This window comes from Trichosurus vulpecula, chromosome 4 (genome assembly GCF_011100635.1).
Source record: "Trichosurus vulpecula isolate mTriVul1 chromosome 4, mTriVul1.pri, whole genome shotgun sequence".
Taxonomy (NCBI): Eukaryota; Metazoa; Chordata; class Mammalia; order Diprotodontia; family Phalangeridae; genus Trichosurus; species Trichosurus vulpecula.
In genome coordinates, this window is record NC_050576.1 from 148,511,527 (window position 1) to 148,536,469 (window position 24,943).

General features: G+C 38.4%; 1 protein-coding gene across 3 annotated transcripts in view; it reads right to left on the bottom strand.

Annotated features, from left to right (window-relative positions):
• Positions 1 to 24,943, bottom strand: part of SLC35F3 (solute carrier family 35 member F3) — a 543,205-nt gene that overhangs the window by 135,238 nt on the left and 383,024 nt on the right. The window lies entirely within an intron of this gene.

Consider the following 24,943-nt stretch of genomic DNA (forward strand, 5'->3'; position numbering starts at 1 on the left):
GTCCTTAACCTTTTTGTGTGTCATGGATCCCTTTGGCCATCTGGGGAAGACTGTGGACCCCTTTTTAGAATAATGTTTTTGAATTGATAAAATATTTCTCTGTTGTTTAGTCATTTTCAGTTGTCCAACATCGTGACCCTATTTGGAGTTTTTTGGCGAAGATACTAGAGTGATTTTACATTTCCTACTCCAGCTCGCTTTACAAATGAGGAAACTGAGGCAAAGGTTAAGTGACTTGTCCAGAGTCATACAGCTAGTGTCTGAGGCCAGATTTGAAATCAGGGAGATGAATCTTCCTAACTTCAGCTCTGGTATTCTATCCCTTGTGCCACCTAGCTGCCCTAAGTCAAATATATAGGATTGCAAATAAAACCTATTATATTGAAATAATGATACAATTTCCCCCCATCCAAGTTCACAGACCCTTTGAAATCTATTTATGAAACCATCAGGTAAAGAACCCCTGTTTAGAGAGAGTCTTGCCTCTAGGAATGAAGATAACCGTTAATCCATGGAGCCAGGCTGGCTCCCAAAACTTGGCATTGATTTATGTGCTGCTCATTCAGGTCACAGGAAAGCGGAAACTTTTCTATTACTACTTTCCATTCATGTTTATACATGTGATCTGAAAGCTGGGGATTTGAATAAAGCTATTGCTTTATGCCATGGAGAAATTCTTTATTCATTCATCATCTCTTCCAGTGTCCCAAGTTCATAACCTAAGCATTGTCCTGGATGCCTTGCTTTCCCTCACCCCAAATAGCAAATCAGTTGACAAACCCTGACATTTTAACCTCCACAACATCTTTCACCTCTGACCTCTTTTTTCCACTTATACAGCCAGCACTTGACTTCAGTTCCTTATCATTTCTTGACGATTATTGAAACAGTTGCCTAATTGGTCCCTCGCCTCAAGTCTCTCCCCACTCCATTTCATCTTACGCACTGCTGCCAAAGTGATTTTTCATAAGTATAGAGTTGATGATGTTAATTCCCCTACTCTGTAAATTTTAATGGTTTCCCCATTGCCTCTAGAATAAAATATAGAAATCCCCCTGCTTAGCCTTACAGCTTGGCCCCAAATTATATTTCCAGCCACATTGGATATCTCCCATACCCTATAATAGAGCCAAATTGACTTTTTCCCTATTCCTTACCCAGAATACACCACTTCAGTACTTAGCATAGAGTCTGGCACATAGTAGGCACTTAATAAATGTTTACTGACTAGTTGCTCTTTGCTTTTTCACTAGCCACCCCACATACCTAAAATGTGCTCCCTTTTACAGTCTGAGTCCTCTTCCTTTAAGATGCAATTCAAGCACCATCTTCTTCATGAAGTATTTCTTGATTTTCCCATCTGTTACTGCCCTCCCTCCTGAACTATTATGTATTCAACTCCTTTGTATATATTCAAATTTATTCACTTTGTGCTTATGCTGTAGATGTTTTAATATGTACTTGTTGTCTCCTCCCTATATACTCCTGACTATATACTCCTTGCAAGTAAGGATTATTTCATTCTTTGTACTTATATCTCCTATTCCCAGCATTATGGCTAGTACATGGTAGGCTCTTTATCAGTATTTATTGATTGATAGAATGAATTCAATACAGCAAGCAATCATTAAATGTGTATTATATGCCAGTTGCTGTGATGAGGATACAAAGGATAAAAAATAATGAAATGACCCCTCTCCTCAAGGAACTTATATTCTACTCAGAGAAAACAAAATTAGAAAAATAAGTCATTACAAAATATGTGCCAAATAAACACAAATTAGATTTGGAAACTGGGAACATTAAGAAGTGGGAGAATCAGAAAATACCTCTTGAGTTGAGACTTGAGAAATAACTTGGGATCATGACGGGTCAAGATACCTCGGGCAAGTCCTTTAGCCTCAGCCTACTTCAGTTTCCTCAACTGTAAACTAGGGATAAATATTACACCTATCTCCCAGGATTGTTGTCAAGATTAAACAAATTAGTATTTGTAAATCACTTTACTAACCTTAAAGCAAATGCTAGCTATTATTATATTCATATTCCAAAACTTTGTGAAGTAGTTGAAAGAACACTGGGTTCAAATTCTGATTTATCCACTTTAAGTCTATGCGACCTTAGGCAAGTTACTTAACCTCTCTGGACCTCAATTTGCTCATCTGTTAAATGAGGAGGTTTTACTTAGTGAATTCTGAGGTGCAATATTTGCAGCTACTTGGCGCAGTGGATACTGTTGGGCCTGGAGTCAGGAAGACTCATCTTAAATTTGGCCTCAGACACTTACTAGCTGTATGATCCTGGGCAAGTCACTTAATGCTGTTTGCCTCAGTTTCCTTATCTGTAAAATGAGCTGGAGAAGGAAATGGCAAACCATTACAGTATCTTTGTTAAGAAAACTCCAACTGGGGTCATGGAGAGTTGGACACAACTGAAAAACAACTAAATAAAAAAGGTCTCCCATAAAAGGCCTCCCATTTCATCATATGGAATTGGCCCACTTGGTGGGGGGCATTAGCTATATTCATACAAATACAGTAAACATTCTACTTCTAGTAAAGCATCAAGTGAAAAACATAGCATCAAAATCCAGTTATACAAATCTTGTTTTCAGGATTACTTGCATTACTCAAGGGTTTTTTTTTGTAGACAGTTGATTGATTTCTTTGTTTGCAGACTAAATAAGCTTCCAAATTCACCTGTTTAACCAACACTGAGGAAGGGCTGAGAAAGAGCAGGATCATGAACAATTCAGGTTGGCATTTCATACCAACCTGAGAAATGAACTGCCTCTCCCAACGTGGAGTAGATGATAGGTTAAAGAAACAACAAATTACATTTTAGGTCTTCCTGAATTATATCTTCACTACATGGGATTTGTTCTTTGCCTTGACACAAATGACCAGATTCTAAGGCACAGCTACTTTAAACTATAAAATACAGTACAATTTACATGTGGATTATCTAACATTTTGGATCTCTGCACTCCTCTCAGTATATATATAAATAAAAGTGCTGTGATTTAGTGGATAAAGACACCTTTTTGTACATAGGGGAAAGTGGGTATTTACACAGCCAGTTTTGTTGTTAAAGAAATCCCTATGTGAGCCATAACTGGAGGGAGCAAAAATCAATATATAAATGAAAGACTATTTTATGGTACAAGCATGTGTAAGTATGCATTTTTGCTAAGTCTGTGGCTAGAGTAAGTGTGTTTCTTGGTTTAGTTGCCTTACATTTTCAGAAGTAAAATGTACGAGCAATTTCTATTATGGCCTAATAAATTTGTAAAAACAGAAGTGATTGATTCTGTGGAGGCATCTAAATGAAGGCAATGGGCATTAAATAATTTAATTTACTGTTACTAAAATGTTTGGATTGAAGAAGTTATTCTCTAGTGTACATTTTCTAGACCATTTTGCCAAAAAGAAATATTAAGAATACACAAATATGGAATGTAAAGGCATTCATAGCTAAAATGAACACTATATCCTTTTAAAATAATAATTAGTGGGTAGAATAAATACTCATGGAAAGAGTCAAAGGAAAACAAGCAAGTACAGCCCACCCCAAACCATTCTCCTGTGACAGAACTTAACTCCAGTCCTAGGTACTTATTATCAGATTTATAGATGAAAGGAAGCTGGAAACAGTGACCAAATTCTGGATGAGAAAATAGAAATTGTGTTCAGTTGTGGGTAGCACATCTTTGGAAAGATAATAACAAGCTGGAGGATGACCAGAATGTTAAAGGGCATGAAGAAAATTTCCTATTAGGAGCAATCAAAGGAAAAGAAAGGAAAAGGAGATGCTTATCCTGGAGAACACCCCTTCAGGATCAGGTGGGGGGATTATCATTATCTTCAAGCAGTTGACGAGCTGTCATTTGGAGGAGGGGTTAGAAAGGCATGCAATGGGTGGACGTTAAAAAGAGGTTAAAGAGGATGTTAAAGAGATTTGGACTCACTTTAACAGAAAACTACACTATAAATTATATTGTTCTTTGTCCTTCATTCTCAAAGAGGATCATAGCATCAGGAAGGTGATGCCATGACTTGCAAGTGAATTGAATTTAAGTGAGGCAGGGCTGTGCAAAGTCACCAGCCTCACTTTCTCCTCTGGAGCCATTTGGGCCTAGTTGCAAGATATACATCAGGATGACTGGAGATGGCCCCGGATGCAGTGGGAGATCTTGGCCTTTTTAAACTAAGGTCTTTCCCAGATCTCAGTTTGATTGAGGCAACATCCATTCAATAATTAAGGCTAGGTAAGAAAAGAGGCAAAGGCTGGCCTCTTCTATTTTATAAAAAAAATAAATCAGTCTGGGAGGAGAAGACCCTCAGGGTTTCTGGTCAAAACAGAAACAGTTTATATAATGTACATGTATAATATGCTATGTAAGATATAAACTATATTATAAATTATAAATCCTAATAATTAGACCAATCTAAAAGTTTTGGATTGCTTTGGGAAGCTGTGGAGTCTCTCTCACTATGGCTTTTCAAAAAAAATAATTTATGAAATAACACAAGTATTTCCATAACATAGTAGAATTTAAAAAAAAGATGATTGCATACAAAACTGCAAATATATTATGTATAACTTGCTATTCCTTTTAAATATACAATAAAGTTATCATGTAATTTTCTTCCCCTCCTTTTTTCCTTCTGTTACCATCTCCCCCACCATAGAGATGGCTGCCATTAGACAGGCGGAGGCTGGATGGCTATTAGTTGGGTGATATGCACATGGAGACAGCTGGAGTGGTTCCTGAATGTCCATGAGTAGAGATCCTGACTTCAAATAGATTTTAACAGCTCCTAAATTCAGCTTTATCTGGTCTACTCACGAATGAATCATATGAAGGCACCTAAAGTTCACTGATCTTAGCTAGCATGGAGTGTCTAGCTCCTTTTGTTCATGTGAGTATAAAATCCTATGACTCTCTAACATCTCTGGGCCATCTAGAGCTAGCGAGTTACCCAAGCTGAGTTGGTTGCCTGGCATTCAGTTATACTGAATCCACTTGCCTGGATACAGCTAAAGTGGGGGACTTAAAATATCAGTGAAGGGGGTGGTATATGTCTCGTTCCTTCCTTATGAGGGATTATGTCCATGTAGATTACATAACATTCAATTAACTATGTAATGATCTTAAAATGAGATGAGTGTTTTCTTTTTTTTCGTTTGAATGCTAAACATGACCAACACAGAGGGCATGCATGGTTAGATAATAGTTTATTTGAAAAGGACCATTTAATGGACGCAAATTTAAGTCCTAGTTGTGATATGGCAGCCAGAAAACCTAATGTGATCTTAGGTTGCCTGAAATAGATGGTATAGGAAGCAGGAGGAATCCAATCCTGTTGTGCTCTACTTTGGTTAGGGTACATTTCATGTACTGTGTTCAATACTGGGGACTACATTTTATGAAGGACCATGGCAAATTGGAATCTATACACAGGATAGAATGGCTAGATCAAAGGATGGCTAGTCCAAATGGAAAATCTACAGACCACAAATCCTTGAAGGTTGGTTAAAGGAAGTAGGTGTTTAGCTTAGAGAAGGAAACACAATGTTGGGGGTGGGGAGGCAGGGAAGGGGAGGAGGGAAATGATACACTAACATGCCAGCTATTTTCAAGTTTTTGAAGGGCTGTCATGAGAAGAGGAACTGACCCCAGAAGACCCAGATAGGAATAAGAGGTGCAGGTTACAGAAAAGCAGATTTGGGCTTAGTGGCAGGGAAAAAAATCCTGACAATTAGAGTTGTCTCAAAGTAGGATGGATGTGTTGAATTCCCCATCTCTGAATGTCTTTAAGCAGAGATTGGAAAGCATTTTTCAGGAATGTTGTAGAGGGCATTGCTGTTTCAGGTACAGATTGGAATAGATCAGAGATGTCAAACTCAAATAGAAATGGGGGACACCAACCTGCACATGAAGAGACCTGCAGGCTCATATTGTCTCAAAAATCACATATTAACATATCTATATTCTATTGTATTTGTATTGATTTTGTTAAATATTTCCCAATTACATTTTAATCTGGTTGGAGTCCCACTTGGATGCATATTTGACACCTCTGCCCTAGATGACTTTTAAAGGTTTTTCTGAAGATTTTACAAGATTTTATGAACTCTCAGATTTTACAAAACTCTGTCTTCTCTCCCCACTAGACTATAAGTTTTTTGAGAGCAGGGGTTAATTTCATCATGTAAGATATGGATATGATATAAACAAATGATTGATCACTAATTATTAGTTTATATTTTGTTATATGCAATGTTATATAATATTGTATATTATATATGTATATTTCACATATGATATATTGTTCTATATTACCCTAATATAATAGACTTTGCATATTATGTAACATAATAATAACAATTATTACTCAATTATGAATCTTATCCTATTCTATCACTAATAATATACAATGTATATGAGATATATATGTATATATAATTATATATACTCACATATATACATATATGTAGAGAGAATGTGTACTTGTGAGCATTTTAAAGAAATTAACTAGCATTTATTAAGCCTTTACATGTGCTCAGAACTGTGGGGGATACAGAAGAAGCACAAAACAAAGGAAACAAAAACAAATTGGTTTGTAAAAGGGAGAGGAAATTAAATGTGAGGCCAGTGAGAAAAGGCTTTAGAGAAGCTGTGACTTTGACTGAGTTCTTGAAAGATCTGTGGAATTGAGGCAAATGGAAGAAGGGAGAAAGTTTCTTGATGGTAGGGAACAAAATGAACAAAGGTGCATGTGATTGTGAGCTGCAGGAAAAAGTAAAATGTCTAAAGGCCTCCTAAATTCACTGCATGATCCTTGCAACTATGGAAGAAGTGAAAGTTTAAGTCAGGTCTGGCAGGCAAAATGAGATATTAGCACTGTTGGCAGCAGGTGATGGGCATCATGAGATAGGGATCTCCTTTTTGGACTCTGTCTTGCACAGCAAGGAAAGCTCTTTAGTCTAGAATCCCAGTAGAATTCAGTTCCCATTACCCATAACAAGAAACTACTTGCTGATTGGAGAAGAAAAGATTGGAAAAATATGTTAAATAAAGTTAACAAAGGTTATTTTCTGTTGTTAGAAATGTAGGAAAAACTCCCCACAGTACACATTCTCTAACTTAGAAATTCAAACCCTGTTTTTCAGTCATTTTAAATGTTACTTGATGGCTCAAGGAGCCATCCTATTTCTGTTCTTGAGATAACGCCACAATCTTGTCTTGCCAACACACCAAATTCAATATTTCCCTGAAGAAATCTCTACCTCCTTCCTCAAGAGAGGGGTAATTAGCAACTGTTGGACCAATTCAGTTTCAGGGGGAGAGGAGAGAGACAGATGGACATCCTTGGATGCTAGCCCCATATGGGAGGCTACCTAAGACTTTTGCTGGGGTGATGAAGAGAGGACCACAGTGGTGAGAAGCAGGACTGGGTGTACAGGGCTGTGGAGAAACTCCCCTGGGATGTGGTCAGTTTGGGGAAGGGGGATCCATCTGATAAAATATTATTCTTACTATGTAGGTGCTAAATTCAATTGTTTCTATACTAAAGAAGGAATTTAAATTCTGTTAGCATACTCAATTTCAGTGTCCTTGAAAAAAGCCACAGTCACCCTTCCTTGGTTATAACAAACCCCACTCCACCCCAATTTCTGTTAATGACCCCACAGCCCTTTCAGTTGCCTCAGCTAAAAACCTAAAGTCATAGGAGCAGCCTGGTACAATGGGGAAAGCATTAGTTTGGGAGTCATAGCACTTGAATTCAAACTTCAGTTCTGTCTCTTACTGCCTGTATGACTTTAGACAAGTAACTTAATCCCTGTGGGTCTGTTTCTTCATATGTAAAATGGAAGGATTGGACCAGATGACTTCTATGGTCCCTTTGAGCTTTGGGTCTATGATCTTTCCCTTTTTACTCTCCTTCTATTCTTATGTCTAATCAGTCACTGCCTCGTAATGATCCTATCTACCTTTCATGAACCATCTGACTTAGCCTACATAGTTTACTCATTCTACCCTAGGTCTACCCTCTACTTTCATGCCTCTGCTCTCCTCGTTTCCTCTCTCCCCTCACCAGCCTATGGAAAGTTGCTTCTCTACTCAAGAACAGAATTAAATGCCCACTTCGTGATTCCTTAATCTTGAAGTTAGCTCACCTTTCTCTGTGCTCCTAATGATTTTCATTTGTATCCATCTTGTCACTTTTAACAGTTGAGTTTTTATTGTAGTTATTTGCATATTTCTTCTCTATGATGGTATAATAATGGCTTGCATTTGTAACATACTTCACAGTCATAGAAGCATGGAGCTGGAGTTGGAAGGGACTTTCCATCTAGTCCAACCCCCTCATTTTACAGAAGAGAAAACTAAGGTTCAAGGAATTTGAGTGACTTTGAATGAGGATTAAGGTCATACAGGTGTAAGAATCAGAGGAGGGATTTGAACCCAGGCTCTTGATTGCAGAGCCAGTGCTCTCTTCATTGTACCAGTCAACAAAGTGCTTTCCCAATGTTATCTCATCCAATCCTCACAACAGCCCTTTAAGATAGAGCAAGTACTATGATCCCCACTTTTTGTGAGGGAAAACAGAGGCCTAGAAAAGTTAAGGTTCTTGTCCACAGCCTACAATGAGTAGGGGACAGAACCAAGACTTTTGAGGATGACAACTATGTCTTGTTAATTTTTTAAAGTCTTCATAGCCTCTAGGATAGCATCTTGGACACAGTGGACATATTTGTTGAATGGAATCAAACCCAACTGATTTCAGGAAGGATCTCAACTTCTCTGATTACAGAAAGCTCATTTGAAAGTCTATGATTTTGGAAGTTCAAGTTGTCTGTTGTTTGTGATCATTATCCATTTAATTAGGATAAGGTTAAGGTCAGAACTTGGGATTTCATTGGTACAGGGAACTTTGGGATAAAGAAATTCCTTCTACCAATGCTGGAGCATATTCTATATGATGGTGGCAAGACTTGAACCCAGCTCTTACTGGCTTTGAGGATGGCTCTCTATTCACTACTCCGTTGCTCCTCCCAGCATTTTAATAATAGCAAACAGTATTGACCTCAGAAGGAAATGGCAAACTACTCCAGCATCTTTGCCAAGAAAACCCCAAAAGGGGTCATGAACAGTTGGACTTGGCTGAAAAATGACTAAGGTATAACAACAACATTTATATAGCACATTACTGCTGCAAAATACTTTACAGATAGTATCTTTATTCTCATTACACCCCTTGGTGGCAGGTACTATTATTATCCTCATTTTACAGATGAGGAAACTGAGGCAGATAGAGGATAAATGACCTATCCAGGATCAAGAGCTACTAAGAGTCTGAGGTCATATTTGAACTCATATCTTCCTGTCTCTGAGTCAATCTTGTGGCTTAACTAATGAACAATGCTAATATGACAAAACTGTTAGTTTGGAGAGAAGTTCAAGGTAGTTCATATAGGTAATTATGAATGTTAGCTTTTGATTCACTTCTCTTTTCTAGCCCTTTAAAATTTGTTTAGTGAGACCCTCAGATTGGAAGTCAATTTAATTCAGTTGTAGCCCTCAGAGGACCACAGTCTAGGAACACAGACACTTTTATATTTTTTCTTAATTTTTGAAAATTTTAAAATTTACTTGGTATTTTATTTTTCCCCAGTTACATGTAAAAATAATTTTTAATATTCATTTTTAAAACTTTGCATTCTAAATTCTCTCCTTTCCTCTTCCCTCCCCACCTCCATTAAGAAGGCAAGCAGTTTGATACAGGTTATACATGTATAGTCATGCAAAACATTTCTATAATAGTCATGTTGTGAAAGAAAGCATAGACCAAAAAAACCCCCAAGAAAAATGAAGAAAGTAAAAAAAAGTATGCTTCAATCTGCATTCAGGCATCATCAGTTCTTTCTCTGGGGATGGATAGAATTTTTATCATAAGTCCTTCAGAATTGTCTTGGATCATTGTATTGCTGAGAATAGCTAAGTCGTTTCACAGCTGGTCATCTTACAATACTGCAGTTACTCTGTACATAAGACATTTCACTTTGCATCAGCTCATGTAAGTCTTTCAAGGTTTTGCTGAGAGTATACTGCTCATCATTTCTTTTAGCACAATAGTATTCTACCATAATTGCATACCACAATTTGTTTAGCCATCCCCCAGTTGATGAGTATCCCCTCAATTTCCTATTCTATGCCCCCAGAAAGGAGTTGCTATAAATATTTTTGTACATATAGGTCCTTTCCCCCCTTTTTATATCTTTTGGATTACAGACCTAGTAGTAGTATTGCTTGTTCAAAGGGTATGCACAGTTTTCATAGCCCTTTGGGCATAGTCCCAAATTGTTCTACAGAATGGTTGAATTAGTTGGCAACTCCACCATTTATCATTTCCCTTTTCTGTTCCCAATCTAATAGGTATGAGGTAGTACCTCAGAATTGCTTTAATTTGCATTTACCCAATCAATAGTGAGTTAGAGCATTTTTTTCATATGGCTATAAGATAGCTTTGATTGATTCATCCGAAAACTATTCATATCTTTTGATAATTTATCAATTGTGGAGTGGCTCTTATTTTTATAAATGTGACTCAGTTCTCTATATTTTAAAGAAATGAGGCCTTTATTGGAGAAGCTTGCTTTATATTTTTTTCATAGTTATTATTGCTAATTGTATTTCCCTCCATCCTATCCCCTCATTCATTCTATTCTCTCTCTTCTTTCACCCTATCCCTCCTCAAAAGTGTTTTGCTTCTGATTACCCCTTTCCCTAGTCTGCCCTCCCTTCTATCAACCTCCCCCTTCTCACATCCCTTTCCATGCCTACTTTCCTGTAGGGTAAGATAGATTTCTATACCCAATTAAGTATGTATGTTACTCCCTACAAAGATACTTTTGTGCTCTATCTATAGCCCCCTGCCCCCATCAATTACACAGCTTTCTTATCCCAAGATAAGAATCAACACAAGATTGGAATGAGTAAAATTTTAAATAAAATATTAGCAAGGAGATTACAACAAAATATCACAAGGATCATAAACTATGACCAGGTGGGATTTGTACCAGGAATGCAGGGCTGGTTCAGCGTTAGGAAAACTATCATGTAATTGACCATATCAATAACAAAAACAACAGAAATCTTATGATTTTCTCAATAGATTCAGAAAACGTTTTGACAAAATACAACACCCATTCCTATTAAAACCAGTAAAGAGCATAGGAATAAATGGAGCTTTCCTTAAAATAATAAGGAATCTAAAACCATCAGTAAGCATTATTTGTAATGGAGATAAACTAGAAGCTTTCCCAATAAAATCAAGGGTGAAGCAAGGATGTTCATTATCACCACTATTGTTCAATATTATAATAGAAATGTAAGCTATTACAACATATAGAGAAGAAAAAGAAATTAAAAGAATTAAAACAGACAATGAGGAAACAAAACCATTTCTCCTTGCAGATGATATGACTGAATACTTACAGAATCCTAAAGAATCAACTAAAAACTAGTTGAAATAATTAACAACTTCAGCAAGTTTGCAGGATATAAAATAAACTCATATAAATCATTAGCATTTCTATATATTACCAACAAAGCCCAGCAGCAAGAGATAGAGACATTCCATTTAAAATAATTGCAGACAATATAAAATACTTGGGAGTTTACCTGCCAAGACAAACCCAGGAACTATATGAACACAACTACAAAACACTTTTTCACACAAATAAAATGAGACCTAAACAATTGAAAACATATTAATTGCTCATGTATAGGCCTAGCTGATTAAAATTAAATGGCAAGGGGCGGAGCCAAGATGGCAGCTGGTAAGCATGGACTAGAGTGAGCTCCGTACCCGAGTCCCTCCAAAAACCTATAAAAATGGCTCTGAACCAATTCTAGAATGGCAGAACCCACAGAACAGCAGAGGGAAGCAGGGCTCCAGCCCAGGACACCCTGGATGGTCTCTGGGTGAGGTCTATTCCACACAGAGCTGGGAGCTGGGAGCTGGGAACGGAGTGGAGCAGAGCCCAGCCTGAGCGACGTGGACCATCCAGAACAGAAGCTGGGCGGAGGGGGCCCTAGCGCCCTGAATATGTGAGCTGCGGCAGTTACCAGGCCCCTCGACCCACAAACACCAAAGACTGCGGAGAAGGTTAGTGGGAAAAGCTGCAGGAGTGGAAGGAGTTCACGGTTCGGCTTCCAGCCCCGGGGGCAGCGGAGGTGGGGCAGCTACAGCTGTTGTTACTTCCGGTTCCAGGCCCACCTGGTGGGAGGAATTAAGTGGCAGATCAGAGCAGGAGTGCAACAGCCTGCTGAAGATCTAAGCCCAGTCTGGACTGGGGGTTCTTGGGGAAGGAGTAGTGCGGGTCTGACAGAGCTGGCACCTCCCCCCCAAACGTGGAACATAGAACTCTGTAATCTACAAGCAGTCATACCCCACTGAAAAACTCAAGGGTCAAGTTAGTTGGTTGGGAATATGGTCAGGCAGCGAAAACATGCCCAGATTCAGTCTCAGACTTTGGATTCTTTTTTTGGTGACAAAGAAGACCAAAACATACAGCCTAAAGAAGACAACAAAGTCATAAAGCCTACAACAAAAGCCTATAAGAAAAACATGAACTGGCCCCAGGCCATAGAAGAACTCAAAAAGGATTTGGAAAAGCAAGTTAGAGAAGTAGAGGAAAAATTGGGAAGAGAAATGAGAAGGATGCGAGAAAACCATGAAAAACAAGTCAATGACTTGCTAAAGGAGACCCAAAAAAATACTGAAAAATACACTGAAGAAAACAACACCTTAAAAAACAGACTAACTCAAATGGCAAAAGAGCTCCAAAAAGCCAATGAGGAGAAGAATGCCTTGAAAGGCAGAATTAGCCAAATGGAAAAGGAGGTCCAAAAGACCACTGAAGAAAATACTACTTTAAAAATTAGATTGGAGCAAGTGGAAGCTAGCGACTTTATGAGAAATCAGGATATTATAAAACAGAACCAAAGGAATGAAAAAATGGAAGACAATGTGAAATATCTCCTTGGAAAAACCACTGACCTGGAAAATAGATCCAGGAGAGATAATTTAAAAATTGTTGGACTACCTGAAAGCCATGATCAAAAAAAGAGCCTAGATACCATCTTGCAAGAAATTCTCAAGGAGAACTGCCCTGATATTCTAGAGCCATGGGGCAAAATAGAAATTGAAAGAATCCATCGATCGCCTCCTCAAATAGATCCCAAAAAGAAATCTCCTGGGAATATTGTTGCCAAATTCCAGAGCTCCCAGATCAAGGAGAAAATACTGCAAGCAGCCAGAAAGAAACAATTTGAGTATTGTGGAAACCCAATCAGAATAACCCAAGATCTGGCAGCTTCTACATTAAGAGATCGAAGGGCTTGGAATGCGATATTCCGGAGGTCAATGGAGCTAGGATTAAAACCTAGAATCACCTACCCAGCAAAACTGAGTATCATGTTCCAAGGCAAAATATGGATTTTCAATAAAATAGAGGACTTTCAAGCTTTCTCAGTGAAAAGACCAGAACTGAATAGAAAATTTGACTTTCAAACACAAGAATCAAGAGAAGCATGAAAAGGTAATCAAGAAACGGAAATTGCAAGGGACTTACTAAAGTTGAACTGTTTTGTTTACATTCCTACATGGAAAGATGATGTGTATGATTTATGAGACCTCAGTATTAGGGTAGTTGAAGGGAATATGCATATATATATATATATATATATATATATGTTTATGTATATATATAAGTGAATGTGTATGTATGTATATATCTATGTGTATATGTACGTACATGTATGTATGTGTATATATATATATATATATATGTGTGTGTTTATATATATATGTAAAAGAGAGAGAGCAGACACAGGGTGAGTTGAAGATGAAGGGAAGATATCTAAAAGAAATAAAATGAAATTAAGGGATGAGAGAGCAACATACTGAGAGAGGGAGATAGGGAGAGATAGAATGGGGTGGATTATCTTGCATAAAGGTGGCAAGAGGAAGCAGTTCTATGGGAGGAGGGGAAAGGGCAGGTGAGGGGGGAATGAGTGAACCTTGCTCTCATCAGATTTGGCCTGAGGGGGAATACCATACATACTCAGTTGGGTATCTTACCCCACAGGAAAGAAGAGGGAGGAAGATAAAAAAAATAAAAGGCAGGGGGATGATGGAGGGGAGGGCAGATGGGGGTGGAGGTAATCAAAACAAACACTTTGGAAAGGGGACAGGGTCAAGGGAGAAAATTCAATAAAGCGGGATGGGTTGGGAAGGAGCAAAATGTAGTTAGCCTTTCACAACATGAGTATTGTGGAAGGGTTATACATAATAATACATGTGTGGCCTAGATTGAATTGCTTGGCTTCTTAGGGAGGGTGGGTGGGAAGGGAAGAGGGAAGAGAATTTGAAACTCAAAGTTTTAAAATCAGATGTTCAAAAACAAAAAAAGTTTTTGTATGCAACTAAAAAATAAGATACACAGGCAATGGGGCGTAGAAATTTATCTTGCCCTACAAGAAAGGAAGGGAAAAGGGGATGAGAGGGGAGGGGGGTGATAGAGGGGAGGGCTGACTAGGGAACAGGGCATCCAGAATATAAGCCATCTTGGAGTGGGGGGGAGGGTAGAAATGGGGAGAAAATTTGTAATTCAAACTGTTGTGAAAATCAATGCTGAAAACCAAATATGTTAAATAAATAAATTTAAATAAAAAAAATGAAAAGCAAAAAAAAATTAAAAAAAAATTAAATGGCAATTCTACCTAAATTAATTTATTTATTCAGTGTCATAATAATCAAACTATCAGAAATTTTTTCATAGAGCTATAAATGTAATAAAATTCATCTGGAAGAACAAAAGGACAAGAATATCAAGGAAATTAATGAAAACAAATATGAAGGAAAGTACCCTAGCCATACCAGATCTCAAACTGTATTATAAAGTGGTAATCATCAAAATTATTTGGTAATGGCTAAGAAACAGAGTGGTGAATCAGTGGAATAGATTAGATATACATGACACAGTAAGAAATGACCATAACAATTTACTATTTGAAAAACTCAAAGCTTTTGGGACAAGAACTCACTACTCAACAAAAATTGCTGGGAAAATTAAAAACCAATATGGCAGAAACTAGGTATAGATCAACATCTTATACCATATACCAAAATAAGGTCAAAATGGGTATATGATCTAGAGACAAAGGCTGATACCATAAGCAAATTAGAAAAGCAAGAGATAGTATATTTGTCAGATCTATGGAGAAGGAAAGAAATCATGGCCAAAGAAGAGATCAAGAGCATTACTAGATGTAAAATGGATAATTTTGATTAGATTAAATTAAAAACCAATGCAGCCAAGATGAGAAGGAAAACAGAAAGCTGGGAAACAATTTTTACAGCAAATGTTTCTGATAAAGGCTTGATTTCTCAAATATATAGAGAAATTAGTCAAATGTATAAGAATACAAATTATTCCCCAACTGATAAGTGGTTAAGGAATATGACCAGGCAGTTTTCAGATGAAAAAATCAGAAGTATGTATAGTCATATGAAAAAATGCTCTAAGTTACTAATGAGTAGAGAAATGCAAATTAAAACAACTCTGAAGTACTACCACACACTTATTAGATTGGATAATATGACAGAAAAGGAAAATAATAAGTATTGGAGGGGATGTGGGAAAATTGACACTAATGCTCTATAGGTGGAGTTGTGAACTGATCCAATCTTTCTCAAAAGCAATTTGGAACTTTGCTCAAAGTTGTATGTGCATACTCTTTGATCCAGCAATACCACTGCTAGGTCTGTATCTCAAATACATCCAAAAAAGGGAAAAGGACAAATTTGTACAAAACTATTTATAGTAGCTCTTTTTGTGGTGGCAAAGAACTGAAAATTGAGGGGATGCCCATCTACTGGGGAATGATTGAACAAATTGTGGTATCTAATTTTGATGGAATACTATTGTGCTATAAAAAATGACAAGCAGGATAATTTCAGCAAAACCTGGAAAGACTTACATTAACTGATACAGACTGAAGTGAGCAGAACCAAGAGAACATTGCACACAGTAATAGCAATATTGTATAATGATCAGGTATGAATGACTTAGCTGTTCTCCGCAACACAATAATCCAAGACAATTTCAAAGGGCTCATGATGAAAAATTCTATCCACATCCAGAGAAAGAATAAATGGAATTCAAATGCAGATTGAAACATATTATTTTTACTTCCTTTATTTTTCATGGTTTTTCCCCCTTTGGGTCTCTGTCTTCTTTCACAACATGACTAATATGGAAATATGTTTTGCTTGATTATATATGTATAACCTATATTATATTGCTTGCTGCCTCAGGGAGGGGAAAGGTGAGAGAGGGAGGGACAAAATTTGGAACTCAAAATTAAAAAAAAAGGTAAAAATTGTCTTTATATGTCATTGGGAAAAAATAAAATATTTAAGATAAAAAAGACTGGAATGAGTCCTAATGCAGAAGTACTGTGCAATGGGCCATTATCTCAAACATAGCCTACCACCTCTATAATCAGTGTGGCCCCAGGACTACTCAAACTCCTACCTTGACTGTTAGAGAGGTTTAGAAATGAGATATTTACTTCTTTACCACTCTTCCCTCCACTCCCTCATTTTCATCCCTTTGTCAGGGACTAACAAACAAATAGATATTATCTTTGTTACTGGGCAGGATTTGACAGTCTGTCCTTATTCCTCAGTATTCCTGTATTTTTGAGTTGTAGTCTGACTAGATCATATTTTCCTTCCTGGACCACTACTCTGTGATGCCTCATTCCATCCACATCAACCCCATGTGAAGAATGTTCCTATTCTCATATTTCCTTCCCTGACATTGTATCAACTGGACCTCTTTTTCTATTTTTAACTAATTGTCCTTCATATTGGATATGTTTCCTGGAAATTATTTTGTATACATTTATACTTATTTATATGTATATGTGTTGTTTCTCTCATTAGAATGTGAGCTTTTTGAGGGCAAAGACTGATTCATTTTGTAGTTGCATTCCTAATACCTAGGACAGAGCCTGGCACATCGGAGGCATTTTATGCCTTTGGAATGAAACTAAATTAGACCAAAATTTATTTAAGTATTTACTTTGTGCTAGGCACTGAAGTTTTTTGTTTGCTTGCTTTTTGGGGGGGCGGGGGAGGAGAACTGTGATCTCAACAGTAGAGCAACCTCCCAGTACGAGAACTCTCCTCCACCAATGCAGGTCAGCAACTCATTTGTTACCTGTAGTCTTAGAGAGTGTGCTAGGGGCATCAACATATTAAATTACTTGCCCATGTCAGAAGCAGGACTTGACTCTGATCTTGCCCAGTCTAAGGCTGACCCTTTACCTACTGTACTATGCTGCTTCTTGGTGTGAAGATACAAAAATGAACATAGGGTCCTTGCATTCAAGCAGATTACATTCTATTGGGAAGAGGGTAGGGATTAAACAGGTGACTATATAAGCAAAATCAAGATAATTTAAGGAGGAAAAGGATAGGCTTTTTTAGAGGAGATGACACTTTAGGTGAGCCTGGAAGGAAGCTATGGATTTTCAATCAATCAATAAACATTTATTAAGCACCTACCTTGTGTCATGCACTAGTGTTGGAGAAACAAAAGAAGCCAAAGACAGTCTCTGTCCTGAAAGAGTTTACAATCCGATGGGGAGACAACATGCAAACAAAGCGAGTTATATACAGGATAAATAGGAAATAATTAACAGAGGGAAAGCACTGGAATTCAGGGGAGTTGGGGAAGACTTCCTATAGAAGGTGGAACTTTAGGTGGAACTTCAAAGGGGAGAAGTTAGTATTCTGAGAAGAGGAGGGAGATTGTTCTGGGCATGAGGGACAGCCAGAGAGAATGCCCCAGAGGTGAGAGATGGATGTCTTGTTTATGGAACAGCAAAGAAGTCAGTGTTAATGGACCTAAGAATACAATTGTGGGAGTAAGGCATAAAAATTCTGGAAGGCTAGCGGGGGATAGGTTATGAAGGGCTTTGAATGCCAGACAGGGCATTTTGTAATTGCTCCTAGAGGTAATAGGGAGCCAGTGAAGTTTATTGATTAGTAGTTTAGTAGGAGGCAGAAGTGAGGCATTATTTCATTATAGGCACGAACTTGACTGTAAAGGCAAGGAAACAGAGAAGAAAAATGGGCCTGTGTGCATTAGACTCAGGAAATCTGCATAACCCCTCCTGCTCCTACCCTTTGAATGTTGGCATTGGGTAGGAAGGGCACCTTTTAAGAAACCTAGATTAAGGAGAAGAGGCAACAGCCTGATTCTTTTGTTTCTGGAAGCTGGTTTCTGTTGGAGGACTTCCACGTGCTTGGGCTGTGGCCCCAAACAAACATTTTAGTTTGAAACTCCAATTATTGAAGAGAAGGAACAGTTGCATTTCAAATTTGGATGGAATTTGATTCTTTTTTTCATTTGGAAGAGGGCTTCCAAAAGTGAATCTTGGCTATGAGGAAGAAATGAGACACCATGGATTGCTTTAATATATATTTATTTTGATGCTGATCAAGGTGATAACAGTTGGGCTAGACCACCATATTGGGCATATCATCTCTTTTGAGCCTCAGTTTCCTCATCTTTAAAGGGAGGAGGTGGGATTGGATGAGCTCCTAATTTCTTTCTAGGTGTCTGATATTTTCTTTAAAGTTGCATAAACTAGAGATGTTTTTGTTGTAAAGTGAGTCTCTAAGGTACCAAGTAGAGTTAGGGAGAAAAAGGGAAGCTGTTTAATAGTACATTACATGAAAAAATCATTTCCTATTTATGGAATTCTCTAATTCCCTGGTGAGGTCTCAGCAAGACAGACCTCCAAAGGCTGAGAAAGACGCTTGACTTCCTTTTGCATGGAGGCCACCAAGGTTTTCCTGAGGTTCCTCAGTGAGCCAAGTTTTAAGCTGGAATTAGAATGAAAAATTCTGGCCCTAGAAGCCTGAGTTAAATCTGCTGGGATACACTGCATCAGCAAAAAGTCATTTTGTATTGCTCTTTCTTTGTTTCTTTCTTCTTTGTTAATCTCCCAAGAGATACCTGAATGACTTCCAAATGTTCAAATAGCATGCTGTTGTTCACCAAGATTAAGACAACTTTTGTGTAGCACATGCTGAAAGAGGTGGATTATTGGGCCATGAAAAACTGAATGGATGTGGATTAAACTTTAAAGAATACTGAAAGAGTCAGGGACCATATCCTGAGGGAAAGAGTTGATTATTGTTTCTTGATCGCTAGGCAGAATAACATATTTTGGTTTTAAAATAAAGGGATTTCTTTTAAACTTGCTTGCTCTGCACACAGTAGGCATTCAATAAATGTTGACTGATGTTTTAATGTTATATACCACATATACCACACACACACACACACACACACATACACATTTATACATATATGTATATATATGTATGTATATATACATGTATATATACATATATGTGTGTGTGTGTGTGTGTGTGTATATATATATATTTATATATTTTCAAAGGCAGAATTGGCCTGAAGATCTGACCTGCTAATCAGAGTCTGGGCTCTTGGAAACCCAAAGGCGTTTGAGTGTTTTCAGATGAATTTAAAAGAGGAGGTACAGAGATGAGAAAGAGCCTACAAAGACTTCCTAGAAGGAGTGCAGGTTTCGGGAAGTTGCTCCATTCCTTCAGTCAACAAGTTTCTAAGGAGTTGCACGCCTGGCCATTCTTCTCGGGATAGATGCACTCTAACCAGGACCTTTTCACAAAGCAGAAGGGATCATATCCTCAAGGAGCATACCACCTGCTAGCTACTGCTCAGTGATCTTTTGTTCAAACTGGGCAGGCACTCCAGTTATAACTAGAGCAAAGATCTGAGGAAAATAAGCTAAGAGGAGAATAAGACAAAATGATAACTGATAGAAGGAGACTTGCAATATATTCTTGAGTTCAAATCCTGCCTCAGACACTTAGTAGTTGTGTGACTCTCAGTAAATTTCTCAACATTTCAGAACTTGTTTCCTCATCTGTAAAATAATGGAGCTGGACTCAGTGGCCTCTAAGTTACCATCTATGGAGGTGGCATAGTGGACAGACTGTTGGATCTCAAGTCAGGAAGACCTGAGGTCAAATTTTGCCCTAGGTATTTATTAGTTGTGTGAATAGCAATTGGTTCTGGTTCTGGCCAGAAGCTTTGAGTGTCTTCTCTTCCCATAATATTATTGTGATGTAAATTAGGTCATCTTTTGTCTCAATTCTCATCAAGATCTTACCATTAAATGGGCATTGCCTCAGACAAACTGAGACCTGGGAAAGACCTTAATTTAGAAAAGCCAAGGTCACCCATTGAATCCTGGGCCATGGCTAGTCATCTTGACTTTTGTCTTGCCACTGGACTTTGATGACTTTGGAGAAGAGAGTGAGGCTGATGACTTTGCCTAGTAGCTCTGTCTCACTTCAGTCCAATTCATGGGTAAGTCAAATAACTCCTGATGTCATTGGTCCTCTTTGAGAACAAAGGATGAACAATAATGACTCTGGGCAAGTTATTTAACATCTCCTGCCTCATTTTCCTCATTTGTAAAATGAAGATAATAGTAGCACCTCCCTCCCAGGGTTGTTGTGTTAAGAAAAATTCTGGCTTCATAAACATTCTTCCTCCCCCCAAATCCCTTGCCTCAAGTTGACACTGGAACTGAGCATCCATAAGGATGTGTTGAGCTTTTTTTCTTAAAAGGAGGTTGGCTTTTATATCACATAGCAAACATCATTTCATAGACTTCCAACTTGCACTTCAGAGTGTGTCTTTCTTACAGAGTTAGTGGTGAGGTTACTTTCACTATAAACCATCCATAACCAGGGCAATTCACAAACAAAACTCTTTAGGAGTGAGAGGTTGTTGCTAGTATCTTCCCTGCCCCCAATCTCCTTTATATATATCCATTTCCATCAATCAAGAAATATTTAGTAAGCTCCTCCCATGAGCTAGGTGTTGGGAATACAAAGATGCAAAAAAAGAAACAGACCTTTTCTTCAAGGAACTTACATTCTATTGGGAGAGATAACACATGCATAGCTAAGGATATAAAAAATAAATGCATGAATATAAGATTTTTGACAGGGTGGTAGGAGCAACAGATGGTGATCAGGGAAGTCCTGGCGCTTGAGCTGAGCTTGGAAGGAAATTAGGGATTCTAAGAGGAAGAGGAGCGAGGAAGGAATATATTACAGGTACAGAAGGACATCCTTGTGCAAAAAGCACAAAGGTTGGGAGAAGTGTCAGTTTGATTAGATTGCAGAATACAGGAAGGGAAATATCACATAATAAAGCTGGAAAGGCAGGTTGGGGTCTGGTTGTGAAAGGATTTAATACCAAATATTTCAAGTGTCTAATGCTTCCATTCTCTCCCATTGCTTTTCAAGTGACCCCTGGCATGGGATTAGCATAACATCAGACAGGGGTGTGAGTAGTGCCCATATACTTAGTCTTGCCCAATTCCTTCTCCCTAGTTGTAGGCAGTTAGGTGGAACAGTGGATAGAGTATAGGGTATGCATTCAAGAAGACTTGAGTCTTCAATCTAAATTAAAATTCATCCTCAATTATTTATTAGCTGTGTGATCCTCTGCTTGCCTCAGTTTCCTAAACTATAAAATGAAAACAAAATAGCACCTACCCTACAGGATTATTGTGATGATGAAATGAAATAATAATTGTAAAGAGCTTAGCATGGTGCCTGGCACATAGCAGGTAGTATATAAATGTTAGCTATTATTATTATAAAAATGTCTCTGTCCTGTATCCCATTACCTCACCACCCTGATCTCTGATGTAGGACAACAGGTTCCAATTAGAAAAACGAATGTTGGCAAAGATGACAAAGAAAAAAAATCCTAATCTTTTTCTTCATAACCCAGAACAGGGTCTTCTCTTCGAGGGTCTTTTCCTACGCCCATGCAAAAATGATTTCAAATTTAAGATGACGTGAAATCCTCAACTTGGTGAGTTCAGTAAACATGGAGATTTTTTGTTCTCTGCCTCTTTTTCTGGTGTTTTTTTCGTTAGCTTGGGTATTATTACATTCTATCCCAGGTACCTAAGGAATGAATCTAATGGTAGGAACTCCAAGTTTGGTAGCAAGTCAGAGGAGGTGATATTTGGGGCCTGAGGGGCCTGTAAGTAGTGGTTCTAAAATTATTACAAGAGGCATCATGGAATACTGGATAGAGCAGAGTGGATGGAGAGCCTCAGGCCTGGGTTCAAGTCCTATCTCTGACATGTACTTGCTGTGTGCCTTTCAAAAAGTCATGCTCTAGGCAGCTAAGTTTCAATGAAGATATCAGTTTGCATTAGTAGAGGAAGTTTCCACACTCAGAAGTTCTCTATGCCAATGCCAATGAAATTTATGGGTGCAAGTCCTATCCTTATTTAAAATCATACCACATGGGAGACTGCCAACTCAGATAGCACAACAAGTAAGGCTGACTCAGCTGATGAAACAGGAAGGAAAAGTAGCCAGTACCACCAAGATAGGATATATCCATGAGAGCAGCAACAGCAGAAAACTGCCCACACTTGGAGCTGAGATGGAGCAATCCTGCTGGAGCAAAAGCTTCAGGAGGAGTTTTAAAAGCAGTTGTACATAGTAATGAATACTCTGCAAAAGTGATTACAGCCCTGAACTAAAGGCCAACCCTTTCATGAGAATGTTTGGTGTCACTTTTATTATCTACAGTTATTACTTCTTAATGCAGGAATGAACTTGAGTGGGGTTTGGGGGAGGAGTATCAGATTTGGGATCTTATTGGTAGAAAGGCAGCTAGCACTGTGGATAGAGTGATGCTCCTGGAGTTGGGAAGACCTGAGTTCAAATTCAGCCATATTCACTTACTACCTGTGTGGCACTGGGCAAATCACTTAACCTCAGTTTCCTCAACTATAACATGGGGATAATAACATCATTGACAGAGGCAGCTGGGTAGCGCAGTGAGTAGAGCATCGGCCCTGGAGTCAGGAGGACCTGAGTTCAAATCCAGCCTCAGACACTTGACACACTTACTAGCTGTGTGACCTTGGGCAAGTCACTTAACCCCAATTGCCTTCCCTTCTCCCCTCCAAAAAAAAAATAGCAGCACTGACTTTGAAGGGTTGTTGTGAGGTTCAAATGAGGTATTTGTAAAAAGTGCTTAGCGCAGTGCCTGGCATGTAGTGAGAGCTCCATGAATGCTACATGAATATTCCCTTCTCTCCCATATGAAACTCCCAACATAGATTGGTTCCTGTAACTTCTAGCCTTAGAGAGTGACCTCTCTGATGGGGACTTGCCCAGAGCTAAATAGTCAATGTGTGTGAGTGCTGGGACTTGAGCGTGGGTATTCCTGATTAGGAGGCCAGTTTTCTATTCACTATCCCATATTCCCTCATTATTTGAATTTTGTTTGACTTAATATGAATGAGAGATTTTAAATATTGATGATCTAGGTAGCTATTTTTTGTGCTGTGTATTATCTTTATTTTCCCCAATTCTCAACACTTGTTAATTGAGATGCCAAAATATACAATGGACAACAAAAAGTGGGTGGTAGAGCAGAGAAGAAATAGAAATACATGAAGATAAAGGTTTGTTGTTCAAGGTGCAAAAGGCTAAGGCTTTTTTTGTAAAAACCTTCCTCCCTGCCAGTCTCAGGATCACGGAGCATCCTGGACTTGGAAGCCAGGGGTGAGATATGACAACAATCACCTCATCTATTCTCCTTTGAGTCATTCAGGGCTTTACTCTGATGACCCACTGTTTAAAGTAAATGAGGATTTCATTCCTCAGTTTGGTTTCCTATGGTCCACACGATGGTGGCTTCATGAATCGCATTGGGAGTTGCACAGTCTAATAAACAGTCCTTATAAGTTGAATTCCCTCACTGTAGCCTTGTCTCTCATCCAAACAGAAACACCACAACATGGGAACCACCTAACATCAAGCATCCAAGGCAGAGCAAAATGATTCACTGCTTCCAAAACAAGTGCACAAAATGCAAATTATTTCAAAAAATAGAACTAAAGCCAAACTCAACATGAAATGCCAAAAGAGTCAGAGATAAAGAATGTATGTGGGCACAGAGTTTATCAGAGGGAGAAATAAATAGGATCTTTTCCCCTTCTTTTCCTTCTAATAGGCTGGAAAGATCGAGAAATGAATCCTGCTATGAGGAAAGGGGATTGGACCTCTTTTCTTTCACACTAATGGGAAGGAAGGAAAGAATTATTCAAGCATTTATTAAACACCTACTATATGCTAAGTGCTTTACAGATATTATCTCATTTGATTGGCACAACAACCCTGGGAGTCAGGGGCTGCTATTATCCCTATTTTACAGTTGAGAAAACTGAGGCTGAGATGTTAAGTGACTTGCCCAGTATCACAATTAATAAGTGTCTAAAGCTGGATTCAAACTCCAGGCCTAGTTCTATCCATTGCACTCACCAGCTGCCTCTAGGCAGCCCTCTTTTAGCCCAGAATGATACCCTGGCTTGTGTTGTCTCAGAGCATCAAGCAGAATTTGGCAAAAACAGATACTGTATTGAAATATGATTCAAGAAATCAGTTCCCATGTGCGATTCTTACTGGGCTATAGGTTTATCAACTATAGTGGGAGATCTAGCAGAAATCTAGACATTGCCATGCAAGGATTATTTAGAAACAAATATACTGGGGGTAGAGGAAACCATGGAGCATGAGTGAGGCTGAATTGACAACTCCTCTTCACTTTCAGGGATACGTGTACTTAGAACTAATGGATTTTGGGATGATGAAGCAATCCCTTAGTCCCCATGATTGGATATAGGGGAAGAGGGGCTTTATCCAAGAGGATTCACCATTAAACCAAGAAGAGCCACCTATGCATAGGC